This window comes from Lissotriton vulgaris, unplaced genomic scaffold (genome assembly GCF_964263255.1).
Source record: "Lissotriton vulgaris unplaced genomic scaffold, aLisVul1.2 SCAFFOLD_439, whole genome shotgun sequence".
In the NCBI taxonomy this organism is placed as follows: domain Eukaryota; kingdom Metazoa; phylum Chordata; class Amphibia; order Caudata; family Salamandridae; genus Lissotriton; species Lissotriton vulgaris.
In genome coordinates, this window is record NW_028252890.1 from 825,039 (window position 1) to 851,762 (window position 26,724).

At 42.6% G+C, this 26,724-nt stretch overlaps 1 protein-coding gene across 1 annotated transcript in view; it reads right to left on the reverse strand.

The window, feature by feature from the left end:
• Nucleotides 1-26,724, reverse strand: part of LOC147661219 (Fanconi anemia core complex-associated protein 100-like) — a 300,048-nt gene that overhangs the window by 219,304 nt on the left and 54,020 nt on the right. The window lies entirely within an intron of this gene.

A 26,724-nucleotide genomic window follows, 5' to 3' on the forward strand; every position in this document is an offset into this window, starting at 1 on the left:
CTTCTTCAAAAGATAATCCCTGATTTGATAATATTTAAATCTTGCCCCTTCTTGTAAATTATAGCATATTTTCAATCTTTCAAACAAAAGTAATCCCCTATGATCATACAAATCTCCAAGTAAATTAATGCCAGAATTAGAAAATACACCACCTATCATATCTTGAAATATTTCTGGGAGACCAGGATTAAACCATAATGGAGTTTTATCATGAAACATAGATATCTTACTCTTAGTAAGAATGGAGTGCCAAATATAAGTGGTATCCCGCACCGTCTTGAACTTAACTCGTTTAAAGTAATTGGGGTCATTTAGTCTTTAAAAAAACATAGTTGCATTTGTTCCCAACAGAAATTTATGAAAATACAAACATTTGTCAGGGATCAACAGGCTACGAAAACGAGTCATAAAGGAGGCCCAATAATAATATTTAATATCTGGGAGACCCAATCCACCTTGATCATAAGGAGCTTTAAGAAGAGAAATAGCTCGTCGTGCTTTTTTATAGCCCCAGATAAAACTACTAATGATACCCTCTAATCTACTAAAATAAGAATTATTTACCCTTAAAGGAATAGAACGAAAAAGATAAAGATATTTAGGTAATATTTTCATTTTAACTAAATTAATCCGACCAATAATACTAAGTGGGAGTTTATGCCATTTCTTAAATACTACAGCAGTTTCCTTCAATAGTGGTTCATAATTTATTGCCACAATTTCATCTATATTTGACGAGATTTTTACCCCTAAGTAAGTTGCTACCCCACATATACCTGTCATCGGTGATGGTAATTGATGGTTCAGAATAACTTGAGTCTTACTAGTATTCAAGCGATACCCAGATACTAAACCATATTTCCCCGCTTCCAACAAGATGCCTGCCATAGTTTCAGGTATATTCGTAGAAAAGACAGCAATGTCATCCGCATATACTGTTATATCCAAAGAGTTCAAACCATTTACAAAGGGCTTAATTAGAACTTGTTTTTGAAGAGCAATTAAAAATGGTTCCATGCCTAAAGCAAATAATAAGGGTGAAAGAGGGAACCCCTGGCGTGTCCCTCTTCCAATCATAAAAGTAGCAGAGTATTTGCCCATATAAGAAACTTTACTCAACGGTAATTCATATAATGATTGGATCCATTTCAAATATTTACCCCTTATGCCAAATGCTTGTAACACTGCCCAAATAAAATCCCACCCCACTCGATCAAATGCTTTTTCAGCATCTAGTAAAATCATACCGAGTGGGGTGGATTCAACCTTTGCCAGGTCAAATGCAGATATGGCCATATTGATGTGCGCCGTAGTATCTCTTTTGGGTATAAACCCGTGCTGTTGAGGTGAAACCATTTAGGACATTAGAGGTGCAAGTCGAGTCGCCAATATTTTTGCATATATTTTGGCATCGCTATTAATAAGCGAGATTGGGCGATAAGAACCTCTTTCCTGAGGTGGTTTACCCTTCTTCAGAAAAAAGATAATTTGGGTAAGATTCCAGGACTTTGGGGCTTGCTCTCCATTACCGATTGCATGGATAACCTTAGTTAGTAATGGAATTAGCTCTTCCATACAGTTTTTGTATAGTTCTAGTGGAATACAATCCTCCCCTACAGCTTTGCCATTTGCAAGTGAATTAATTGCATTTCTAATTTCTGTTGCTGTAATATCCATCCCTAACTGATCAGATTGTTCCACCTCCAGTGATTTAACTTTATTTATTAGTATATCGTTTTTAATATTATCTTCCTTAACTACAGCTTCCGGTGTATAGAGCTCTTGATAATAAGATGCGAATTGCTGTAGTATGAGCTTAGGATCTTGAAAAATCTGATTATTATCCCCTTTAATCTCTTTAATAATATTTTGAGCACGATCTTCAGCCACTCTATAAGCTAATATTTTGCCAATTTTTTCCCCATTTTCATATTGGCTAAGTTGATATTTTTTAATTTAATAATGCTTTTTTCCCTAAATTTATTTTTCATCACCGCCTTCAATTCAATTAATTTGAAATTTAAAGTCTCTAAATTTTCTGCCCCTGTTAATAAAGTTTCAGAGAGTTGTTGTTCAAGACTAAGTATTTTGGCGATCAATTGCTCATTTCCAAATTGAAGTTCTTTATTTTGTCGCCAGATATATTGCTGTGTAAACCCACGTATGTTGGCCTTGCAAGCATCCCAGACTATTGAGGGCGAAGCTGAGCAGATATTTATATCTATAAACTCCTTTATTTGACCCTTCACCTGCTTAATAAAATCAGCATTTGTGCATAAGTATCTAGGAAAAGAGAAAGAGCGAGGTGGTGGTCGTTCTGTAGCTATTTTAAAAGTTAAGATAATTGGATTATGGTCCGAGGTAACTCTTGGACATATAATGATAGTACTGGTTTCCAGAATAGAGTCTGTAACCCATATCATATCTATTCTTGAGCATAATTTATGTGCTGCCGAATAGTAAGTATAGCCCGGCACTCTAGGATGTAAGCATCTCCACGCATCCTTGAGTAAATGAATAGCAGCTAGATCTCGAATTGCTGCCCTAGTTTTTTTCATTCTCTGAAATGAGTTTTTTCTTGTTGTATCTAAATCATAGTTCATAATACAATTAAAATCACCAAGTACAATATATTCCCCATCCCATGATAATAATTCTAAATTCACCTGATCTATAACATATGGCTCGTCTTGATTTGATGCATACACCCCACATATAGTAAATTTGTGACCTTCCCATGTTATTTGTGCTATATCCCACCTGCCAGCCTTATCCGTTAATGTTTTATTTATCTCAACTTTAAAGTGTCTATTCTTTAATATTACTAAATCAAAGGAGAGAGGGAGGACTAGGTAAGCTAGTCTGAATCCCCGCTTTTATTTTTTGATTCTTGATTCTTGATTTTTGATATTCTTTAATATTGCCACCCCCCGAATAGCAGCATTAAATTCCGTACTGACCAAAGTGTCATAGCCAAGTTGTTTTAGTAGTTTTCTATCTTTATAGGCTATATGAGTCTCCGTAATAACCACAATCTGTGGATTATACATCCTAAGCTCTTCATATACTAGATTTCTTTTATTTCTACTATTTAGGCCCCCCACATTCCATACTAAACATTTTAACATATGCATTGAAAAAGGTATATATCTCCATTATTAACACATGCAAAAAGAATCATATCCATCTTGTTGTATCTCCAAGTAATATAGTCTTTTAACCCCATGATGCAATGTTTCCCCCACGTTGATCCCCCCCCCCCACCCAGACCTTACCAGGCCATAGCCTGTTCTAACCCAGCCCCCCCCTACTTACGGGCCCCCCCAGTTGATCTGCTGCCGTTCTATTGGCAGCTTTAGTGCGAAGCTAGCCGCTTCGAGGCCTGAGCATTCAAATAATCAATAGAACTTTTGAAACACCATGTCTACTTTTGCCTAGGTTTTCCCTAAGGGAAGAAAAATATATATGTATATTTGGAAAAAAAAGAAAGAGAGATTAAGAAAAATAGAAGAGTTATTCGGTAACTGCTTTCTTTTCCACTTTCCATTCCGCCAGTGCCCTTTCTATTTCATTTTCTTCCATGAAATAATATGTTCGACCGTTTTTAAGCACTTTCAATTTAGCAGGTTCTTGCAAATAGGCCTGACCTCCTAGCTCCTTTATGGGGTCTATATATTGCTTCAATTTCCATCTTCGCTCCATAGAAAGTTTACTTAAATCCGATCTTACAAAAAAAGTAGTTGAGTCGATAGTGACTGGACTATTTGGTCTTGCTTTTAGTGAGATAGCCTGACGTAGCAAGAAGTTACCAATGTATATCAAGATTGGGCGAGGGTATTTGCTATTTTTATTTCTTTGAAAGAGAGGGAGTCGATGGGCACGCTGAATTTGTGAATCCCAATCCCAATCAGATAATTCAGGAAAAGCTTTCTGAAGCAGATGGGCAGTATATGCCCTAGCGTCAGCTCCCTCGGCCCCTTCCGCAATTCCAAATATGCGTAAATTTTGTCGACGTTGACGATTTTCCAAATCTTCAACTTTGGCCTGCATTTGACATAGCTGAGATTCATGTTTATTTACCGCTATTTCGGAGCGGGTTGATTTTTCTTCCGTCAGCACAACTCTTTGCTGTAGCTCTTCCACCTCTTGAGAGATCGTTCCAAGTTTACGTGACATTTCCAGTAGGGAGGATTGAGTCTTATTACTATCTTCCCTCATCTGTTGATAGTGAGACTGAGCCTCTTGTTTTTGCTCACTTAACAGTTTCAGTATCATCTGAAATGAAGAGGACACCTCCCCTTGGGGCATCCAGTCTGTTGAGGATGCATTGTTATGGGGCTCATTAGTTAAATGTCCGTCATTGTTACTCTGTGCATCATTGGCTCCAGCACTCATTGCATCATTTGGGAGACCTATACTGGGTGCTGTGTTAGCCGCTGTCTCAAATAATACTGCTGTGGTTGAAGCAAGCACCTTAGGATTCACTGAGATCTTTTCATTAGAAATAGAAGAAGGTGGATTTAACTCAGTATTCCTCTTTGAAATATCAGCAGAAGCACAGGAAGGAGTGATTGATATGTTTTGTACCATCTGACTTTGAGTATCACCATCCATTATCTCTGCTGCTGAGTTCTTATTAATAGTCAAATCCATTATAGTGTTAGAATCATCAGTATCAGCTACAATGTGGATTAGCTCAGCTGGGCTATTTCCAGATAGTCGTAGTGCCATTGATTTCACTCCACCTTTAGACTGTACCCATTGTCTTATCGGGCTATTCTCTGCGATTGATTTCATGGTAGCAGGTTTAGGTTTGTTACCTTTTTAAATTTGTTCTTAATTTTACCTCTCCCTTTCTTAACGCTGGTAATTTTATCTTTGATAGAAGGTGATGTTTTGCTATTTCCCATATCAGAGATATCATAATACTCCTCATCAGTTTCTGCTCCCTCCGTGTGCTCCAACTGCTCCAACTGCTCCAGGCATTCAGAATGCTCTACTTCTATACTCGCCCTACAGCCCCCTAGGTCAGAGCTTAATATCACTTCCTCTCTTGATATCAGAGTAGTGCTAGGCTGTGTAATTAATGTAACCTGTGTAATACATGTGCTCAAGTTACTCTCAGTCACAATTTGTAAAGAGGGTTCATCAGGGGTAGTAATTCCTACAAAGGCAGGAGTGGAAGCAGGGGTGGAAATAATTATGTCATTGCCGTCAGCACGCTGCATTTCTTGATTATTTATTATATTACATCCAATTTCAGGGCAGCTGTTTAACTGTGGAATCACAAGATTATTTTTTATCCCTGAAAGCGATGAATTTAAGTCTGAGTCTGATGCAGAAGCAGGGTCATTCTTAGCGTTAGCGTTAGCATTAGCGTTAGCATTAGCGTTAATATTAGCAGTGTCAGGCATTTGAGAAATCAGTTTATCAGTCACATCATATTTCTCCATTCTCTCCTGCCTACCAGATTTTCCTGATGTGATTCCTGGTAGAGTCCCAGCATGAGTAGGAATAGTACCGCTGATAGTCGCCGTCACCTTAGTAGCTGTAGCTGTAGCTGTAGTTAGACGAGTACTCCGTCCCGGAGGTTTTGGTGCCATTTCCCTGCACTCGGCTGCTGCCTCCGAGGAAAATAGCAAGACAGAACGCCAAATGACTTTAGAGCTGAGCCACTCGATTGCACGTCGACCCCTCGTTGCCACTGGGAGGAAGCGCTGCTGCAGCTGTGTGAGACGAAGGAGCCCCTTCAGCCCCTTCAGCCTGGTTTCAAGCAGCTGTAATCTCAGCATCCGTTTCGTTCTCTCTGGTTCCTAAGCACACCGCTCCCACAGCACGCCGTGCACCGCCCTCAGATTCCAGCTGGGCTGTGTTTCGAAATCGTAACCAGCTGATCCCCACTCGTTCAGCACAGTGAGCCTCTCCTTCGCCGTCCTCGGTTCCAGCCACACGCTGCTGTATCATGCAGAAATTAGCCACATTAAAAGCCTTTAAGTCTGGCTCTCTCAAAGGGCTAAATCGTTCCGCTTTCCCGTTTTTTTTCCATTCGGTTTCTTACTCGTTTTTCAGAAGTTAGACACGGTGCCTCTCAATCAGCTCTGCTCCGCTCTCGAGCAGCGTTCCTCCGCACGGCGGTGTCAATCCGCCATCTTGGACCCAGGGGTCTCATAGGATCCTTACTGCAATTTGCAGAGGGGGCGAAAACAAACTTCTATATGTACAATCACTTTTGTTGCTGTACAAAAAGTGTATTCATTTCTCTTTAAATATCTTTCATTTGCAAATGTCTGGGAGCCCACCGGACATAACGTTGCTCAAACTCAATGGGTGACCCTAAGGGCTATGATCGCCAAACGTAATATTGCACAGTTATGGGGATCCCAGAGGCCCCTTACCCTCGAGGTGTGGATGGAAAACATGGATTGGTGCATGTTTAGGGAAAAAACTGTATACCTGGCTCGGGGTCGTCCCCGGAAGTGGCACAAAATATGGGTTCCTTGGAACCGATATAGAGGTGACATATGTGTACCACCAACGACGCTTGTCCTTGATGTCCCGCTTTCCCCCTGAGCCCGCATTACTTCTTGATTGCTTTAAGGTTTTTGATGCTCCCTCCTCTCCCCCCCCGTCAATGTGTCGATTATTCCATTGTCGATATAATGATGTTCCGCCTTTGCACAGTCTATGCACTTCATGTAATTTGTTGCTGCCTTGCTTGTTTTTTCTAATAAAAAGAAATATATAAATATATATATATATATATATATATATATATATATATATATAGATATATATATATAGATATATATATATATATATCTTTCATTAAGTAAACCACCCCAATGTCTGCCATTTTGGTAGACGGAACATCATTTACCTACAAGCGTGCAGGCTCACATGGCATGCAGCGTCTTCTCTATCTAGAAGGAATCTTGCGCCAAGCCCATACCTATCACAGAGCAGGCCGAGAATCACCGGCCGCCTCCAGCATGATTTGGTCATCTGAATCAGTAGGTGAGTTATTGTGACTAAACTACACTTTTTAGTGAATTATTCCACGATCCTTATAGATGTCATGAGTTTTGATCAATATTTCATATTTTATGGAAGTCATTCTCCACTGAGATTTACTCTTGGAAACAAGCGCGCAACAGCTGTTCCATTTTGACCCACGAGGCACAGCAATTACGTTAACATGAAGCCGAGGTTTTGTGATCGGCTCCAGGACTTTAGAGACTGATTCTTTCATAGATGGGAGGGGAGTCCCTTGAGTTTATATTGGAACACTGATTCTACACATTATTAAACACAGCCATTGACACATGCTTGGCTTTAATAAAAGTTACTCTCTACGGAGGGCTGCCTTCAAATGAGTACCATTATGATGCATTCATGACCAGGAGACTTGAGGGCGACAATCATTTGATTCCTGTATTACTCAAGGTAAGTCAAATATGAACCAATATGTCTTTAAGATTTAAAAATTGGTATATTTACACATGAGGGTTAATACGGAGAATATATTTTTTCATACAGGCTGAGGTTTTATCAAGTCCTGATTAAGACCAGTACTGATGTTTTGTAGTGCTCGCGTCTTACAAGGGTCAAAACGTCTACGATTTACATATTCAGCCTGTACAATATACAAAGTCTGGTGGACAGTGGAAGATATATCATTTTCTAAACAAGTACAAATGGGTCCCATGAAATTGTTTGTCTGCGACAGACATTCCTTAAATCATTTGGGTATAATTCTTTGAAATTATTTTACAGTTTTTAACTATACGAATTGAATCACTGTACTCACCTCATGCACTGCACAAGCAGTTTATTTCACTTTTGCACCCAGAAGTAGCCTTTATGTTTGGTTCATGTGATCCTGATATGAAATAATTGAATATATAAATCAATAAAGGCTAGCTAGTTTAAGGGAAATGTAAGGGAGACTCTGGTACGTCAGCAGTGACAATATGTGGGAAAAACCACACTGGACGCTGGAGGTCATTGTAACTCTCCCTTAAAACGTCCCATTGCCTTTTTAACCTGCTAACAGAGGCCCAGTTCATTAAATATTGCTAATACCCTCGGGTGCTGGGACCTCCTGGATAGCATTTTAATTTCTCACCTTCACACCCCTTCACTGCACACTCAGCAACATACCAGCTCCGCAGTCACCTGGCGTTGAAGCACACCCGGGGCACATTCGGTGCCACTGTGGTGGGCCCGATGATGAAGCATGCCACCGACTAGGTCGGTGGGTGAGGGCTTTCAAAGGAAAACAGTGTTTTTCCCACATATTGTCACTGCTGACGTACCAGAGTCTCCCTTACATTTCCCTTAAACTAGCTAGCCTTTATTGATTTATATATATAAACTGGGGATACAGGCTAGCTTATCTAGTCCTCTCTCTCTTGTTGATCTGTATATGAAATAATTGAATACATCAAAGAAATGTGAAACAAGCCCCACGTGTGCTTGGTCATTTAATATTAAGATTTTTACTGAATGAAAGTTATTTAAAGAGAAATCTATATCTTTTTTGTACAACAAAAGTGATTGTATATATAGAAGTTTATGTTTTCGCTCTCACAGAATCAATTGTTTTTATATACTGTCATACCAGTGGGCATGGGTTGCAGACTTCTCCCTCGAGTCCTCACGCTCAAGGCTGGTCTTACAGTCCAGTGTAGGTTGTGATGTGTGTTTAGCTGCCGCTGCCTCTCTCTTGCTTCTTCTCTGTCTCACACCCCACTTGCTGGCCAACCAGGGTACGGGCGGGTCTCCTGGTCACTGCGTGCTATGCCTTCTCCATGTTTGCTGAACGCCTACCCATCAGAGCTGTGGCCATTGGGTTTTGCAAACACAGGTTCCAACACTGTTGACCGCAGTGTCTTGATGCCTGCTGGGGATGGGGGGTCCGTCTCAGTTTCGTGCTGTATTCAACCACTGCCACCTCTTCCTCAGAAGGCGGTTTCCACTTCCCCATCGGTGTTCCACTCTCAAACACAGCTCTGCACAGGGCCTTCTGATGAGACAGCAGCTCCACAGAGCGTCTTGTCCATGTCGTCCTTCCAGGTAGCTCTGAAAGGCAGCAGGGCATCCTTCCAGGTACCATGTAGTTTTAGAGCGGTAGCTACATTAACCTGTCATCTTTGTGCACCCCCATTGCCCATTTCAAATGTAGCACTCGCCCAGTCGTCTGCAGTCGTTTCGGTATGCAGCCCCTTCTGCTTTAACACTATTTGCCCCCCACAGGTAACCTTTAGCATGTTTTCGCCTTTGCTTTGCACTTTACCTGGCTAGAGAGGCCAACCACCATGGGGCCAGCCATTGCCTGAGGGTTTGCTCTGATCCGGACCATTCACTGCATGCGTTCCAGTCAACCCTGGTGACGACGGACAAAATGTTGGGGTAGGGCTAGAGTGAGGTTAGGGGTGTCACAGTTTGTAGTTACAAGATTACTCCCTTGGCTTTCATTTGGCATATTTCCTTCTGTGTTTGACCGCTCCAACACCTTCAATCACTTCAAGTGAACCGACACACCTGAAAACTGTAATCAGTAGAAGGAAAATCTAAGGTCAGAAACATGATGATTTATAGACAAGGAGTCACCTGGCAAAGATAGGAAAAAAAGATGGAATCTTCAGATGAGAGTTCAGACAAGAAACTTCGGATGTTGGAGAGAAGCCTTGGCTGAGAGGAGAGATCTGTGATGGAGAGGCACCTAACATCAAGCTCTAGAGTCAGGAGTTTCTTGGACTGGTGGTTGCCTAGCGCTCGAAAGAAAGTGAGTTGCTTGTGATGATAGGCAAAGATTTTTTTATTAGTTAACATTTTTCTCGTATCAAAGTGACTGCATATAAATATTTAAAAGTTTTTTTTTCATCTGGCATTTCTTTTCTTTTAAAAGCTGTTCATCAAAATTATGACAAAAAAGACAAAAAACATTGTGTGTGGCCTGTGATTCCCCAGTAGACAATGGTATTGTGGATGTTGAACGCTGGTGTAGATTGTTGGCAGCTTGGGATAGTAATATGTTGTTCCGGAATATGGAGATGGTGCGCTGGCGGGTGGGGAGGGAGGTGGGGTAGTTGGTTGTTTGCAGGATTTTATTTTATTTGTATTGCCTTTCATATTCTCCTGTCCTTAACTATGTAAAATGGTCAAAATCAAAAATTTGTATCTTGCATGCAGCAGGTGTCTCTGGGATTCCGAGGTCTGCATCATATGTGCTATTTTGACAAATGAAATCTGTTTAAAAAAAAAAGAAAAAGAAATGAGGAAATAAAGTGCAAGGTGAGGGGAGGAGGCTGTCAAAACAGGGATACCCTTCTCGTAAAGAGTGAAAATAGGCAGAGTATAGCCTGAAGCAATGGATGGGACATGCAGTAAAGAGAGGTAATGAAGGTAGAGTATATTTTGAGGGGAGTGATACAGGAGGAGATTGAAATGAACGGGCAGAGAAGACGGTGAGGCAAGAACTTGTAAAGTGTAAATTGGCAAAGAGGGGCTTTCAGTAAAGGGGGGAGCACAGGAGTATGTGGGGCAGGGTAAAGAAAGCATGGGAATGAAGAGTAGCTAGTTTATGTGAGAGAGGCACGGGATGAATTGAAGAGAGTAATTTGGACCAGCCTGAAAAACCTCAGAGTCTCGAACTTCTGGGGGTTGCTATTCACTTAGGTGGCCCCAGCTAGGCTTTGCAGAAGTGACCCTTCTAGGCCACGGTGTGCGTTGGTTATGCTCCCAAGCTGAGGCCCCTGCTCCCTACTTGTAGGCCGGAGAGCATGAGAAAAGAGTCTACAACTCCCTATTACAACCATACCTTGGCCATTCAGGCTTGGTTACTGTGTGGGGATCACGGGGGCCCAAACGAACCTTAAACTGTCCTTCTGTAGGAGTGATCTCATCAGGTGGAAATCTATTCCACCCACCATCAAAATGAACATCCACTGAGATCTTCAAAAGCAAAATTAAAAGACTACTATTCCAACAATTCCTCTGTATTTGACAGCTATTCCCTTACTGACTAAACACAAGAAGGTGGACCCAGACTGAGTTCGGGACGCTCTGGATGAGAGGCGGCTTCAGGACAATGCTGGTCACCTAAACTCCTGATCTGTGTCATTGTTTGCATCATTTGCTGTTGAATTACTTCTTGGTCCTGTCTCCTTACAATAGGCGTGGCCTTTTTTGGTACATGAGAGCTTTTTAACAATTCCTGCAGGTTATGCACACACGACACAAAAGAACAAATAAATAATTGGCCACTATTAATGTCAAACGTTATGTAGGTGCTCTGCCTGCGACAACTCCTTGCAAGCTGAGTAGCTGATCGAGGTCGACTAATGAGAAAATTAAATACCTTTAACCAGCATAAGGAAAGTGCAAAAAACCGTTTCTCATGGTGTTGTATGGAAAAACAACACAATCTCTCTGGATGAATTACAAGAGGAAGAAATAATCTCTTCTACAGCAGATGACCATCAGACTGCTTGTACACCAGCCAGGGTGCACACTGATAGTCTTGTGAGGGATAGAAGCATTAGAGCTGGACTCTCATTTGGACCAGACTTCCGACACCTACCCCACCCGCCCACTTCCCTCCTGTTTCCCTCATTCTCAGAGAACAACCACTGCTTTGCCCAGACTCTAGGATCATGATCAGATATTCCTATTCTCCTACCCCTTTCTCCTTTATGTATTCCTAAGAGGAAGTCTCGTAGACTCTGAATAGAGAGGCAGTGGAATAAGTGTGTGCCATGGTATGTATGCAAGTCAACCATCTCTCTGAAACCCAGGATGGATAAGTCTTTGTCGATACCTGGGTTGTAGAGAGATGGGAAATCAATTGTAAATTCTGGTTCTTAGTTCTGAGTCTTCATCAACTTTTCGACTCGCACAGACATCTCTCAAGAATAGCAAAAACCAGAGGCAGGTCTTCTAAAATCTAATTTTTTACAGACAGGGGACTAATTTATAGTTTGAAGGATAGGTTACTCCATCACAAATGTGTCAGCTATCAGGACCACTTTATTACAAGGGCATTATAACCTTCTGCACTGGTAATAAGGCAGACAGGATATCTTTCACATTTGTGATGTGGCAACTATCCCCCAAATTCCACATCAGGCCAGGAGTCTTAAGGGATTTCAGGTCTTAAGCAGTTCAGCCTTTACTCCAAGTCCAGAGGAAGTCAGGAGTTACTATGCAGTTAGAGTAACTGTCAATCACTACTGGGGTCTCAGGTCCTTGTGTACTTTTGCACTGCTCAAATGTGAATGCCAGAGGGTAGCATATGGGAGTCAAGTCTCAATACAGAAGGTGTTTATGGGGCATAAAGGGAGGGGATTTTATTGATGAATACCTAGTTAACCAGACGATCATTAACTGTCTCCCCGTTGGCAATGTTCAATTATGTTATGTTATTAAAATTTGTAGAGCGCACGTATACCCGTAGGTGTCTTCGCGCTATGGACGGGTGAGGAAATCTGCACTGTCGGCTAGTCCCGATATAGCCAGGTTTTCAAACCTTTCCGAAAACCGATGAGAGAGGAAGAATTTCTGAGCTCAAGAGGGAGCGTGTTCCAAAGTTTGGAGGTAAAAAAATGGAAACCCTGCCCACCCCATTGCACGGTACGGGTTATTGGGACCTGGAGTTGTTTAGAGCCCGTGGACCGAAGATTCCTGGTGGGTTCATACCAGGAGAACAGGTTTTGAAAAAAGATCGGCCCTTTGTTGAAGAGGCCCTTATAGGCTATGGACAGAGCCTTGAATTTAATCCGTTGCTCCACTGGAAGCGGATTTCAGCGGTGACTGAGTGAGTTCTGGGGATATTGAGAAGCAGTCTGGCGGCCGAGTTTTGCACACTTTGTAGTTTTTTGAGACATTGTTTTTGAGCGTTGCCTAGTAATCTGTTGCAATAGTCCAGTTTGGACTGGATCAAAGCTGTAACAACAGTTTTCCTGGCATCTACTGGAATGTATGGGAGAATTTTTCTGATCTTTTTAATAAGGAAGTGGCTTGCTGAGACAATAGCATTTGTGTGATGAATTAAAGTGAGTTTAGGATCGAGCCATACCCCTAGGTTCTTAACTTTTTCCGCCGGTCTAGGGGGTCCACCCATCTCCACTGGCCACCAGAGGTTACCCCAGCATGGTTGGACATTGCCAAAAGTTAAAATCTCTGTTTTAGAGGAGTTTAACTTGAGGCAGTGGGTGTTCATCCAGCAATTGACCGTCCGCATGCAAGTTTGAAATTGTGTGGCGGGAGATGATTCTTTTTTATGTAATGTTATGGCAATCTGAGTGTCGTCAGCATATGACGTGTGGCAGAACCCAAAGTTCTGAATTATTGGGGCCAGCTCTGAGACGTACACGTTAAAAATTGACGGGCTCAGGGACGAGCCCTGAGGCACTCCACAAGGGAGGGTGTATGTATCTGAGCAGTGGGCCTCCAGCTCAACCATAAGTCTTCTATCTTTGAGGAAAGAGGATAGCAGAGCCAAAGCTGTGCCCCTGATCCCTATTCTCTCGAGCCGCTCATTCAAGAGAGAATGGTCAACCGTATCAAATGCGGCTGACAGATTGAGGAGTATAAGCATGGCTGTGCCGCCCCGATCCATCGCCATCCTGATCTCTTCTGTAGCTTTAATCAGTGCTGTCTCAGTGCTGTGCTCCCGACGAAAGCCGAACTGAGATGGGTCCAGCAGGTTATTATCATTGATGAATTGAGTCAATTGGGAGTTCATAATTTTATCAATTATTTTGGCTGGTAAAGGAAGCCTGGCAATAGGGCGGTAGTTATTAGGGTCAGTGGGCTCCAGTGAGGGTTTCTTGAGCAATGGGAAGATTGAGGTATCTTTCCAGATTGAAGAAAAGCAGGCAGTCCTAAACATGGAGTTGAAAATATCCGTGAGGCCTGGGCTAACCACATTGCCGATTTCTTTAAGAATTATCGGTGGGCAGGGATCGAAGGGGGATCCGGATTTGGAATCTTGGATGTATCTGGCTAGGGTCTCAACAGAGATGGGAGAAAAGGCAAGCAGAATGTTGGTAATATGCTCACTACAAGAGGAATCTGTCGATGGTAGGGGGGTAGAGTTCTGAAAGTTATTGAAAATGTTCAACACCTCAGATTTAAAGGCTGTTGCAATATTATCGCAAAGCTCTTGGTCGCATTTAATTGCTGGACCTTTTATCGAACTGAGTATGTTCACCACTCGAAAGAGTTCCTTAGAAGAGTTTTTTGCTTCCTTGATTTGTCTGGTATAGAAATCCTTTTTGTTAGCTATTAGATAATCTTTGTAATGCGATAGTGGTGTTTTGTAAGCAGATTCAGGATGGGGCAATACTTTGTGCGCCAGCGTCTTTCTAATTGCCGGCAGCACTGTTTTTCCTGCCGAAGATCTTCAGAAAACCAGGGAGCTGAGTGGTTTTGTCTATTTCCTGAAATTTTCTTTATAGGAACGGTGGTGTTAAATGCGTCGTTAAGCCATTTAGAGTATTCTGAGGCTGAAACTTCGGGGGACCCTAGGAATGAGGGACAGGACTTTTCTAGCAGGGAGCGAAGGGATTGCTTGTCCATGAGATCCCATTTTCTTTTGGTAGTAGTGGCGGTCTTTGGTACCTTGGACGATCCCAGGGGGGGTAAGAGGAAATGCGAATTTGATCAATGCGTGGTCAGACCACGTTAGAGCCAGCGTTTCCATAGGCGCGAGGTTATTAATAGAAGAAAAGAAACCATCTAAGGTATGGCCAGTCTCATGAATGGAGGTCTGAATTTTTGGGGAGAGACCTACGGCTTCCAGGGTCTCTAGTAGTGCTTCTGTCTCCCTGTTGGCTTTATCCTCGAGATAGAAATTAAAATCTCAGAGGATGGTGAATTCATCATTTTGTAGACTCGATTCTAAGAGGCTGTCGATGTTGGAGATAAAATGGCTCCTGAATCCGGGAGGCCGATATAGAAGGATACCTTTGAAGGTTTGTTTAGTGTTTAGTTCAATGATGAAGAGTAAGGACTCATAAAGAGATGTAGAAGTTGGGTAAAACCTGATCAACTTATCAACTTGGAAAAGGTGGTCGTCAGTGACAAATGGCCACAAAGTTTTGTGTGCACTTTGGTGGGGCTTGGATCAGTGGTTGTCGTGATACCAGTGAAAGGCAGACTCTATAGAGAAGTTCAGTCTGGTCGATGTTTTTATGCTTTTATCTCCTGAAACATCGCATCCAAGTGTGTCTCTATTTGAAGGGAATTATTGATGGAGAACACAGGGCCACTGTTAATTGATGCCTCACCAAACAATTCGATTCCTGTAAAAGCACCAGATTTTATTTATAGCTTTTCACATCTTAGCATAAGATGAATGGCATATGTCTCAGTTTTACTAAATCTGTTTGACCCTGGTCACCAAAAGATTTCCTTGCTATTTTTCAGGTCGAGCCTAGAGTCATCGCGCATGCACTGCTCTGCAAGACTTGCTGTGGTGGAGTAGGGAATAGACGGTCAGCCCACTCTCTGCCCATATTTGCCATTGACTTATGTCATGTCCTCCCTAAATGCTGGCATCTGATTCATAAATAGGCTTTTTATCCCTCCTTAGTGCAGCCTCATCTTAATTTTGAACCTCCCATGGCGACTGGCCCTTTTATTTCGGTTGTTACACGGTACCTGTTATTTAGTCTTTAAGCACGATTTTCTTTATTGTGTTTCTCTTTCTGCAGGCACGGCATGCTTAACTTACATTCAGCCTGATGTGCCTTCTTTACCCCTGCCCTCCCTCCTGTTGTCCGAGTGAACTAATACGTTGCTCAAAATTTCAGTTATGTCGTACGGTATTGAAATATAAGGCACGGATAGAATACTGTTTACCTTCAAATATTGTTTGCGCACTACGCCATTTGATTGCGATTCAAGTGTTTTAGAGTTACATTAATATTTTAAATCATGATGTATTTAAATAGGAATATTACAGATGTTTGGTGACTGATTTAAAATGGGGGGTGCCTCTGGCCGCAAGCTGTAGTTTTTCTTCTGTGTCTTTTGTTCTCTAGCTCTGGCGACGTCAGTTAGTGCCATCACATGTCTCCGTGATTAGCGGAGTAGGATTTGAAAAATATGGCGTGCCTTGTCTCCGGCAGGGAGCAAGTTGAGAGCACCAGAGCCTGGAAGAGTATACCAGCGCATAGTGAGTGTAGATGTACCGGATAGTCACCGTTAAATCAGAACAGAGCACGATGATGAAGCCAGAGTAAGTGAAGACAATGCTCTTCTGTGATCGCTCTCCTTAGGGCATGTATGTGCACCACATGTGCACCCATGCTTATTTCAGGGGTGCAACAGGGTGTTCTTTGGACACCCTTGCACCCTTGAAATTATTCTCAATTTGCGATTTGCAAATTGCGAATCGCAAATTGAGAATAATTTCACATTCATTCCTATGGGCCTCCTGGCCCATAGAAATGAATGGGAAATTATCCCTTAATTGCGATTAGCAATTTGCTAATCGCAATTAAGGAATTTTAAGAAATCGCTAAAAAATAGCGAATTTCTACATACATACCATTTTGCAATTCTCAAATAGCGATTCCTTAAAAATCGCTATTTGAGAATCGCAAAAGTGTATCTTGATACATCTGGCCTTTCAAGTTGGTGGTAATTTACGAATTTCTTGAAAAATGACCATTTTTGCATTTTTCAAAGTGCCATGTGATGCACATACATGCCCTTAGGGCATGTATGTGCACCACATGTGCACCCATGCTTATTTCAGGGGTGCAACAGGGTGTCCTTTGGACACCCTTGAAATTATTCTCAATTTACGATTCGCAAATTGCGAATCGCAAATTGCGAATAATTTCACATTCATTCCTATGGGCCAGGAGGCCCATAGAAATGAACGGGAAATTATTCCTTAATTGGGATTAGCAATTTGCTAATCGCAATTAAGGAATTTTAAGAAATCGCTAAAAAATAGCAAATTTCTACATACATACCATTTTGCAATTCTCAAATAGCGATACCTTAAAAATCGCTATTTGAGAATCGCAAAAGTGTATCTTGATAATTCTGGCCCTTAGTGTCTCCTATGGAGGAGTAGTATACTACACACTCAGCAGACAGTGAGACAGAGCCAATCACATTATATATGGTTTGTTGCTATGCATTATAAGTTGCAGATGTCGGATGCCTACTCATTTGTTGACTGACCTCTCCCACTTTCTAAATTGAACCTCGCTATTTAAGTCTTTTATTGTAATTGTTAAAGATTTTATTGTTCCTTTTTATGTGCTGTTTCCCCTTTTATTTCTGGGAAATGTTGGCTGAGGCTGTTTGGAATTCTAAATTAGGTATTAAAGTTTCTGCATGGTTTAAATGAGGCCATATCACTGCCTTTTTGTGCTATAGTGGCTGTGATGACTGGGGCACAGACGTGTTCAGGGTGTGTATCACTAATGATGGATTATGCAGCAATTTCAGAGCATGCACTGGCTGAAATACACAAACTGCTAGAAGAAATTAAATGCCTGCACAGGGAACCTTGTTCTCGTTCCTTATGCAAGAGGTATTTCAAGCCTGTCGTGGTACCACGAGATGCATGCTTACATCAGGCACAGGGTGGCCAGTAAAGCATTCTTTCAAGCTACACTCCTACAGAGTGAAGAATTAGGAAGCTGAAAAGCGCTGAAGAAGCCAAGTGTTTTACACCAAGTACCCTGCATATGCTAGGAGAACCCCTATCAGGGTGAGATGAGGAGCACCCTTCCAAAGCACCAATGTTTACATTGAGGATAAACGGGATGGAGAACAGACTCCAATGATCTCTATCGATCCAAAAGGCTTCTTAAGGGAACTTCCAATTAAACTTCCTCTAGGCTGGCATATACCCGTTATATTTTACGGTGATTTAGATTTAAGTTGGCAACTTAATTGAACCCCTTGCCCCCGGCCGGAATTCCGCTCCTGTGCTGGACATTCCGATCGCGGGCGTGGTCATGACGGCTCCCGGCCGTCATCAGCACAGGAGCACTGTGACGCATAACGGACGGGAGCCGTCATCAGCACACAAGGGGTTAAGGTACGGATCATAATGCGGAATCCCAGGGACACCTAAAGGGACTACCATCTATCACAGAATATTCTCTTCCCTCCTCCTCCCTATTATATGATCTATAGTCAAGGCTAGACATGTACTTCAAATCAGTGCATTTGGTTGGGAAGACTTCTAACATTGAATACTTGAGAATGTATCGCTCTGATCACTGTCCATTACAGGTTACCCTCACATGGGGTAGATTACTGACCTATCTCCCATCTTGGAGATTGTAACCCTCAGTCCTACAAGATACTGTCTTTAAAACCAAGATACGTAAAACCACTGCCAACAGTTATGAAGAAGTACTATTGAGAGGAATGTTTATTAAGACAATACAGAAGGACATAAAGAGAAGATACTGAAAGCCCCTGGATAAAACAATTGAGCTGGATCACTCTCTTTCAGACACCACACAATTTTGCAGACAGCATTGTGGCACATTGTTAGAAAGGGAGACATATCCCGACTATCTGGAATATTCTGCCAAACTGCATGCAGAGGGGGATAAATCTACACTCCCACTTTGTTATTTATGGATTGTTTGCTATACCTATGCCACACATCGCTGACGAATAGAACTGCAGAGCTCAGAGAAATGCTGAAGGCTCCTATCACCCTAGACAAGCTCTCAAGAACAATTAGCTCATGCCTAGCGGCACGATATTGGGCCCATATGTCATTCCTGCTCAGTTCTATTCAGCATGAGTGTCACAAGTGGCGTTCCGTTTATTACAACTATATTACACCAATATTACTCCTTGGTGGGAAATGGGCTCCTCCTAAGGCAACATGTGCAAAGTAAGATTTCTAACCATTTCCATGCACCGGACGGCCGCTGGCTGTCCGACATCACAGTGGGCGTGTGCGGAGGACGGCCGACGGCCGGTCAAACTGCGCACCCGTCATTTTTTTCCGCGACGAAACGGTTAATTTCGGGCGAGATATTTATAAAAACAATTTGCTATTCTCTATGGTGAAGCTGACTGAGAGGTTGGTCTACAACAGTGGTTCTTAACCTGTGGTCTGAGGACGCCTGGAGGCCTGTGAGGCCAACTCAGGTGGTCCACAACTATTTTACAAAATTAAATATTAAACCATGTAGAAAGAAAAACAATGGTAAAACATTTAGAGGTGAGCAGGCATTGTACTAAGATGCACCCCCGCCACCCCTGTGCAGGCAACTCCAGTACATCGTGCGCTAGAAAATCATGTCCCACTGCGGAATAAGCGAGTGCAAGAAACAAGTTATAAACTAGGGATGGGGGCAGGAGGTCTCAAAATTGCACAGTCAAGAGCGGTGGCAATGGCACGAGTAGACTGTTTTGACGCATGGAGAGCGCTACATCTGCCTGGACTGGAGTTCCCATACCACTAAGAGCTATATAGCATATACAGTAGGGTGGACAGGATCCTTGAGGTACTGGAACTGGGCGAGCAGGTGGCTGCAGTGGAACACCTGGGCGGTTTTTGTCAGACCATGCTCCGGTATTTCTGGCATACGTGTGGTGCCAGGATGCCACGCATATCCCCTCATGGCGTCTAAACCCAGAAGCACCGCAAGACGGTGCAGTTTAGACAGATATACAGGGTGTCCTAGAGAGTTTCTTTGAAGGCAATTGGGGGTCCACTGTCACTAGGGATAATGAAAGGGACACCTTTAAGGTTGTCCTACGATGGAAGTGCCTTTCTAGGGTGTATGGAATCAAACATCAGCTGCTAAGGGCTTAGGAAGATACACTGACGCACCTTCAAGGGGGGGGGGACAGAAGGATCCCTAGTTGCAGGGTAAGATAGTGGAGGCTAAGTGGACAGTGAGGAAGACACTGGATAGGTTACACAAATCCACGCTGAATGATTAAAGGTAATTACTGCATAGAGAGGGGGAATGACCTGGCTGCCTTCTGGTATGGCTCTTTCATAGAAAAAGGCTTATCAATTTGATCATGTCTCTAAGGACTGAAGATGAGAGGCTAGTATTGTCACAAGTTGTGATTAAAAGCGAACTCCAAAAATAGTTGGTGAGGCTTTACCAGAGACAAGATGACTGCCGTCATTGAGGCGAAGGAGTTCCTGACAGGCTTGGACTTGCTGGAGGTTTTGCAAAGAGATGCCCTTGACCTGGCAATGACTAGGAAGGAGATACAGGAGTTTATATGGGACATGCCGAGAAACAAAGCTCCGGGTCCTGATGGGTTCCCAACATAATTCTACGTACATAGCGTACTTTCCGCTTTTCTGGAGACGAACAATTTGCTGCACCCTTCACAATCTGGCTTTCGGCCCAATGTGAGCACCGAGACTGCGCTCTTAGAAGTGTCTGAGGCAATCAAGGAGGTTTTAGACTCTGGAGGCAGAGCCATGCTTGTCATGCTTGATCTGTCGGCGGCTTTTGACACCGTCCCCCATGAGGGGCTCCTCACCAGACTCTATAACATCGGTCTGAGGGGGACGGTGTTCAGCTGGTTCACTTCTTTTCTAGCGGGCCGTCGACAAACGGTCTGGGTTCCCTCTGGATCCGCTGAGATGCCGCCTTTGGGAGTCGGAGTTCCGCAGGGCTCTGTGTTGAGCCCGACTCTTTTTAACATCTTTATGACCCCTCTGGCGGCACTGGCGGAGTCTTTCGGAGCCCAGATCGTTTCCTACGCCGATGACACCCAGCTCCTCTTCACGTGCAGGAAAGGGGAGGATTTCGATGGAGAGGGCATACGGGATTGTCTCGGGGCGGTCTTTAATTGGTTTCGGCAGAACAGCCTTAAATGCAACTCCGACAAGTCGGAGGTGCTGTTCTTTGGCTGTACCTTAGACCCGGATTGGCAGGCTTGGTGGCCGAACGATATGTTTCCTCCAGCCCAGGCATCCCAGGTGGCAAAAAACCTGGGTGTCAAGGTCGATAACAATCTGACAATGAAATCTCAGATTTTTGGCCTCTCGGGCACATGTTTCAGAATTTTAAAAATGCTGCGAAAGTTCCTCCCTTTGCTCACTGAAGGGCATAGGAAAATCACGATGCAAGCTTTGATTGGCTCTAGATTAGATTATGCCAACGCTCTATACCTGGGTCTCCCGGACTATCTGGTGCAGCGGCTCCAGGTTGTGCAGAACTCGGCGGCGCGCGCCATTTTTGGCCTCCGCAGACGAGACAGAGTGTCTGGCTTGCTACAGTCACTTCATTGGCTGCCTATCCGGAAGCGGATAGTTTTTAAGGCACTGACGCTGGCCCATAAGGCGCTTTTTAGATCGGGAGCTAAATACCTTCAGCGCAGACTTGCCTTCTATTGTCCAACTAGAGCTCTTCGCTCGGAGTCTTTGTCTCTTGCGGCGGTACCCCGGGTCAGGAAGGCCCGTGTGGGGGGACGCTCCTTTAGTGTGAGGGCGCCCCAGCTCTGGAACTCTTTGCCACTAGCTCTACGTAGTACTTCGGATCTGTTGTTCTTCAGAAAAAATTTAAAAACCTGGCTTTTTACTCTTTAGTTATGTTATTTTGTTTCTCTGGAAATCTTTCTTCTGCTATGTTTCTCTTGCTGAGCTGCCAAAATAAAGCGCCGGGACACTCCGTTGGAGTAGCCGTGCGCTATAAAAAAAATAAAGTATAACATAACATAACATAACATACGTTAGTTATGCAGTTGTGTTAGCGGAGAAGCTGCTAGAAGTCTACAACGAAGCAGGGGTTATCACCATGAGGGAGGCCCTTATAGTTATGCTTCCTAAACCAGACCAGGACACTGGAAAGATAGGCTCATACTGCCTGCTCTCCATTATTACTGTGGATGTGAAAATTCTTTCTAAAATCCTGGCTAACAGACTGTAGGGTGTAGTCGGGCTGTTGGTGCATGAAGATCAATGCAGGTTCATGCTGCATATGTTTAGAAGGTTGTCAGGTCTAAGGGTGCTTATGGCCAAATCCCTAATATTTCCCATCACCGGGCGGAGCCAGAAGTATTGCAGATCTCCTCCCGTCCTGGGTTTGAGGTGAGAGTTAGATAGTTTCCGGCATCTGGGTATGTAGGTGACACATAAGATTGAGAAACAGTACGAGTATAACATGGCTAGAGTCCTGGCGGGCCTAGAAGCCTCAGTGGCCTTTTGGAACAAATTACAATTGCCGGTTGCCATAGGGTAGGGGTAGCCAAGATAGTGTTCCTGCCCGGATGGCCTCTACGTTAGTTGTCTCCAACGAGTCGATAATTATCTATTGGTAGCTCACAGACACCTTCAGAGTAGCTTATAGCCTTGAGTTCATTATAAATAAGCAAAGAGTCACATTTTCCTTTTAAAGTTCAAGGAAGGCTGTGTTTATTTCACAGTATTATCTTCAGGCTGCATATAGCTAGGCCTAATAATGAACAGTGTTGGAGTCATATTTATGGCCCATGGCACAGAGATGAAGAACTGAAACACTGAAGTATTTAAGTCTTAAGTTAGCAGCTCAATATAGGGTGAAAAAATTATGCTTTTAAATGGGAGAAAATTAAAATGAAGAGTTATCTTAATGATTAAGTTAACTCTTTATTTAAATGTTATCCCATTTCAAAGTTTCCCATTTACAAATAGCAGGACTCTTACTCACAGAGGCCAGTAGACACTGTGCCATAAAAATAACTGACAAATACAGTCTTTTTTTTTAAATGGGAGAAATTTAAAGTGAAGAAAAATATTTCTATGAAACACTGAGTCAAAGTTTCTCTTAATTTACAATTAAGATAATAATGTCTTAGTAATTCATGAAGCATGTTTCTTCACTTTAAAATCCTTCCATTTAATGACTGTGTTTTCCGTTATAAATATGACACCTTATCTACAGGTCACTGGGTGCAAGATGCCTACTGTTTGTAGATGCCACACTTTGAAATGGGAGAAAATGTAAATGATGAGTTTTATGGAATCCATATAAACAAAGTTAACTCTTCAGTATAATTTTCTCCCATTTCAAAGTGTTGCATTTACAGACCACAACAATCTTGCTCCCAGTGGCAGGAGACAAGGTGCATTATAAATATAACTGTAAAATACAGCCATTTTTATAAGTGGGAGAAATTTAAAGTGCAGAAAAACGTTCCACATAGCAACATTTTTGCAGAACATTTTTCTGCACTTTAAATTTCTCTCACAAAAAAGGGTTGTAAGTTTGAGTTATACAGATAACAGTGTCACATATGGTGAAATGTATGTCCTCTGCCACAAGTACATACTACACAAGCTCTCATTCACCCATACACATATATCCTATTCATACACACTCATGTTTATACATCCCAAAAGACCACATTCTCAGTGACACACATGGCAGCACTGTTATAATGCCCCTAGTCAAAGTATTTTATTCAAACCATAGTATCTGGCTCTATGGACATTAGGCTTAAAGTCAATGAAGCTGGGGTGTGGGGAAGTCTGGTTACACTGCACAAGTGGCTTGACTTTCCACTTACAATGATTTTGACTGACCAGAATCTCACTACAGAAAAGTTTGGAGACCCCAACCCTATGCCCTGCAGAACACAGTGTTATATAGGCTGCTTGACTTTTAAAAGACTGGACAGTCTCTTGATTGCACTCATCTGGGCTGTAAAGTGTAGCAGAGTGGGACTCAGGGTACTCAAGCTGGACATGGAGGAGGGAGGGTAAGGCTTACCGGACATGAAATTGTACTATATACCGGCACAGCTACAGCACGCTACTCAGTGGTGTATGGATGGTCCCAATGGGGGAGAAGTGGTTATTGGCTGGCACAAGGGGTGCAGATAATTTTCCTACCTGTCTTATGGAGGGGGTTCATTTAGATAAGTCCTACCGATATGTAGTTCAGACAAGCAGCGCAGACATGGGAACTACCAATTAGGTCTGACCTGCACATGCCCCCATCAATACAAAAGTGCGGCTTAGGAGGTTGAAGCCCTTCTTGCATATCAAATGTCTTATGTCACTGTCAGCTTGGATAGATGGGGGATGCGTGACATTTGGGTACCTGTTCCCTGGACATAGGTGCATTACGTTCACGGAAGCACTAGAGGCATTTTGGGTGGGCCTTGATCAGTTTTTACAATTTGCTAAAATTACCCAGATGGCCCTTGAAATTTGGACTGGCTTTCCACATGCCCTCTATCGTCACACACACTAGTGGTGCTGCTGGACATGGGTCCCCCCTTTTCCCCCCGCCCGAGGATTGTCTCTCGCTTATATGGAGCGTTGCAGCTGGATAGGCCAGAAACCTCAATGGTGGCCAGGCAGTGTTGAGACAGTGACCTCGGGAACATTTGACGGATGGGGAATCGGCGAAGGCATGCGCAATGTAATGCACGTTTTAAACTACCACAATTCTATCTTCTACATCACGCCGACGTATCGCCTAAGAGATTAAACAGCATACACAGAACTAAGGTCAGCCACCTGCCCTAAGTGTGCAGTGCTGAAGGCGTACTTCCTAAAAGTGCCTGAGGGGGGGCACGGAGTTGGCGCCATACTGGGGTATGATCGCAAGCGACTCTGGCAGGTGACTGATCTACATATAGATAACATGGTCAGTTACTGTCACTACACCTCATGCCCAGCCCTAGTTGGAGAAATGTTCATTATAAATTCGCTCTGCTGGGTCTTGTATTGGCCACTAGAAGAATTGTGGTTAGATGGATGTTGCCCAGGGGGCCCATGTTCGACCAGTGGAGTAGGGATGTGGGGAAGTGGGCTCTGGATGAGGAACGTCGGATGCTGGAGGTCAGAAAGGATGAGCAAGATGGAGGACTATTTTGAGTAGGCGGGAATACTGTACAAACTGCTGGCTTCATCTGGGAGAGGAGCTCAGCTAAGGACTCAGATGCCGGTACTCCTGCATAGTGGGACTGTATTCATTCTTTCAATGATTGGCTGCTGTTGGGGTCAGAGAGTGTTGGAAAACCACAAGGAGGGAAGTGTGGGAAAGAGAGGCGATTGTGTATGTATGAGAAATGGGTATTTGTTCTGTATTGTCTATTGACCTGCCCGAGGTTGTGTATTGCTGTTCTGCATTGAAATTTGAAAATAAAGATTTTTTTTAAAGAGAATATGATAGCTAAAGTTACATTGAAATCACAAACACAATTCAAAAAAATAAAGATCAACGTTACCGGAAAAAAACAAGGAGAGACATTCCAAGCAGATGAGATTAATTGCTCTTTACTCTGAGGGACATCATTACATATAGAAAGTAATTTGTAAACATTGGCCCCACATACCTGATAAACCAATATTATCAGATGCTTTTTCAAAAACACCACAATTGAAATCAAAAGGATGTAAAACCCCAAGTACATACTTTGTTCTTCGGAATGTATAGATTAAAGAAAAACAACCAAGTGAATAAAAAAGGATGACATACGTATAAATTGCAATAGCCAGTACATCAACTATTTCATGATATGTCTGTGCAAAGGATCTTATATTTGTAAAAAGATACTACTACTAAAAATACACATAGAGGAACACTTCCGTACTATCAAGAAATTGGTCCTTTCAAAACCCTTCTCTGAGCACTTCAAGCAATAATATGAATATAAAAGTCCTTCTCTTTTAATGGCATTGACCACATACAGAAAAAATACATTTAATAGTGACCATCAATTGATCTTGCAGGGAAAAGAAAGTGAATGGATCCTATACTTCAGAAGAGTCTAACATGGCGTTAAAAGAGAGGCTGAACTGACACTACGTAAAAAGATATATTACTATCACCTACAGGTCAAAATGTAACGCATTATGCGACAAACACTGGAAAGGCCAAGCAGTCTGGCACAGGCTACCAACGTTTTGACTTTGTCAGTGCTTGTTTTATTTTGCCACGGTTTTACATGAAACATTGTTGTAGGGGCTGCCGGGCCTTATTTAAAAAAAAAAAAAAGAAAATTGGGAAAGAACCAAAATATTTTTTGGTCTCAAAAAGTGCACATTCTATAGTAGTCCATTGCAATGAAAGGAATTACTTTTGGGTGCTGATGTACTCCTTAAGAAAGAGAAGAATGCTGTCACTCCCAGCCAAAGGCTGAAGTGAGCTGACTGTTTGCCCCATGCTGCATGCTTAGTGGCCAGAAGAAAATGTGAGTGGCGCAACAGGCTACTAGATTAAACGGGCTGGCTGAAAAAGCCCCATATAAGTAAGGGTGTCATATTGATACTTTTACTAAAATCAAAAAGTCTTGAGTAATGCCAGACCTAGAAAGAAGATTATGTATAACAGTTTACAATTAATGAAACATGACATAGAGTAAATATAAAATCTGACACATCACCTTATAAGGAATTTGATTAGAACCACTGTATGTGACCGTAGGACACATCACTTTTTGGCTAGAACAGTCTACTTCCCCCAACATTGGGTGCTATAAATATACCCAAGACTCATTGTATATGAAAGCGAACAATGCATTAGTTCACCCAATTTGGCCACTAATGGAAGGACAACACAGGGCCTGTAGCATACCGCACAACATAATCAAACCATAAAGTGACGCTGCATGCACAGACCAAGACTATACTACCTCTTCGCTGTATGTATTACAATTCTGATGTTACAATACTGGAAATTAGTCCAAAAATATTATGTTGCCCTCAAGTTGATTGTTTCAAAAATGTACTTTTGAATCCATCCACACACCTCTGTGTTC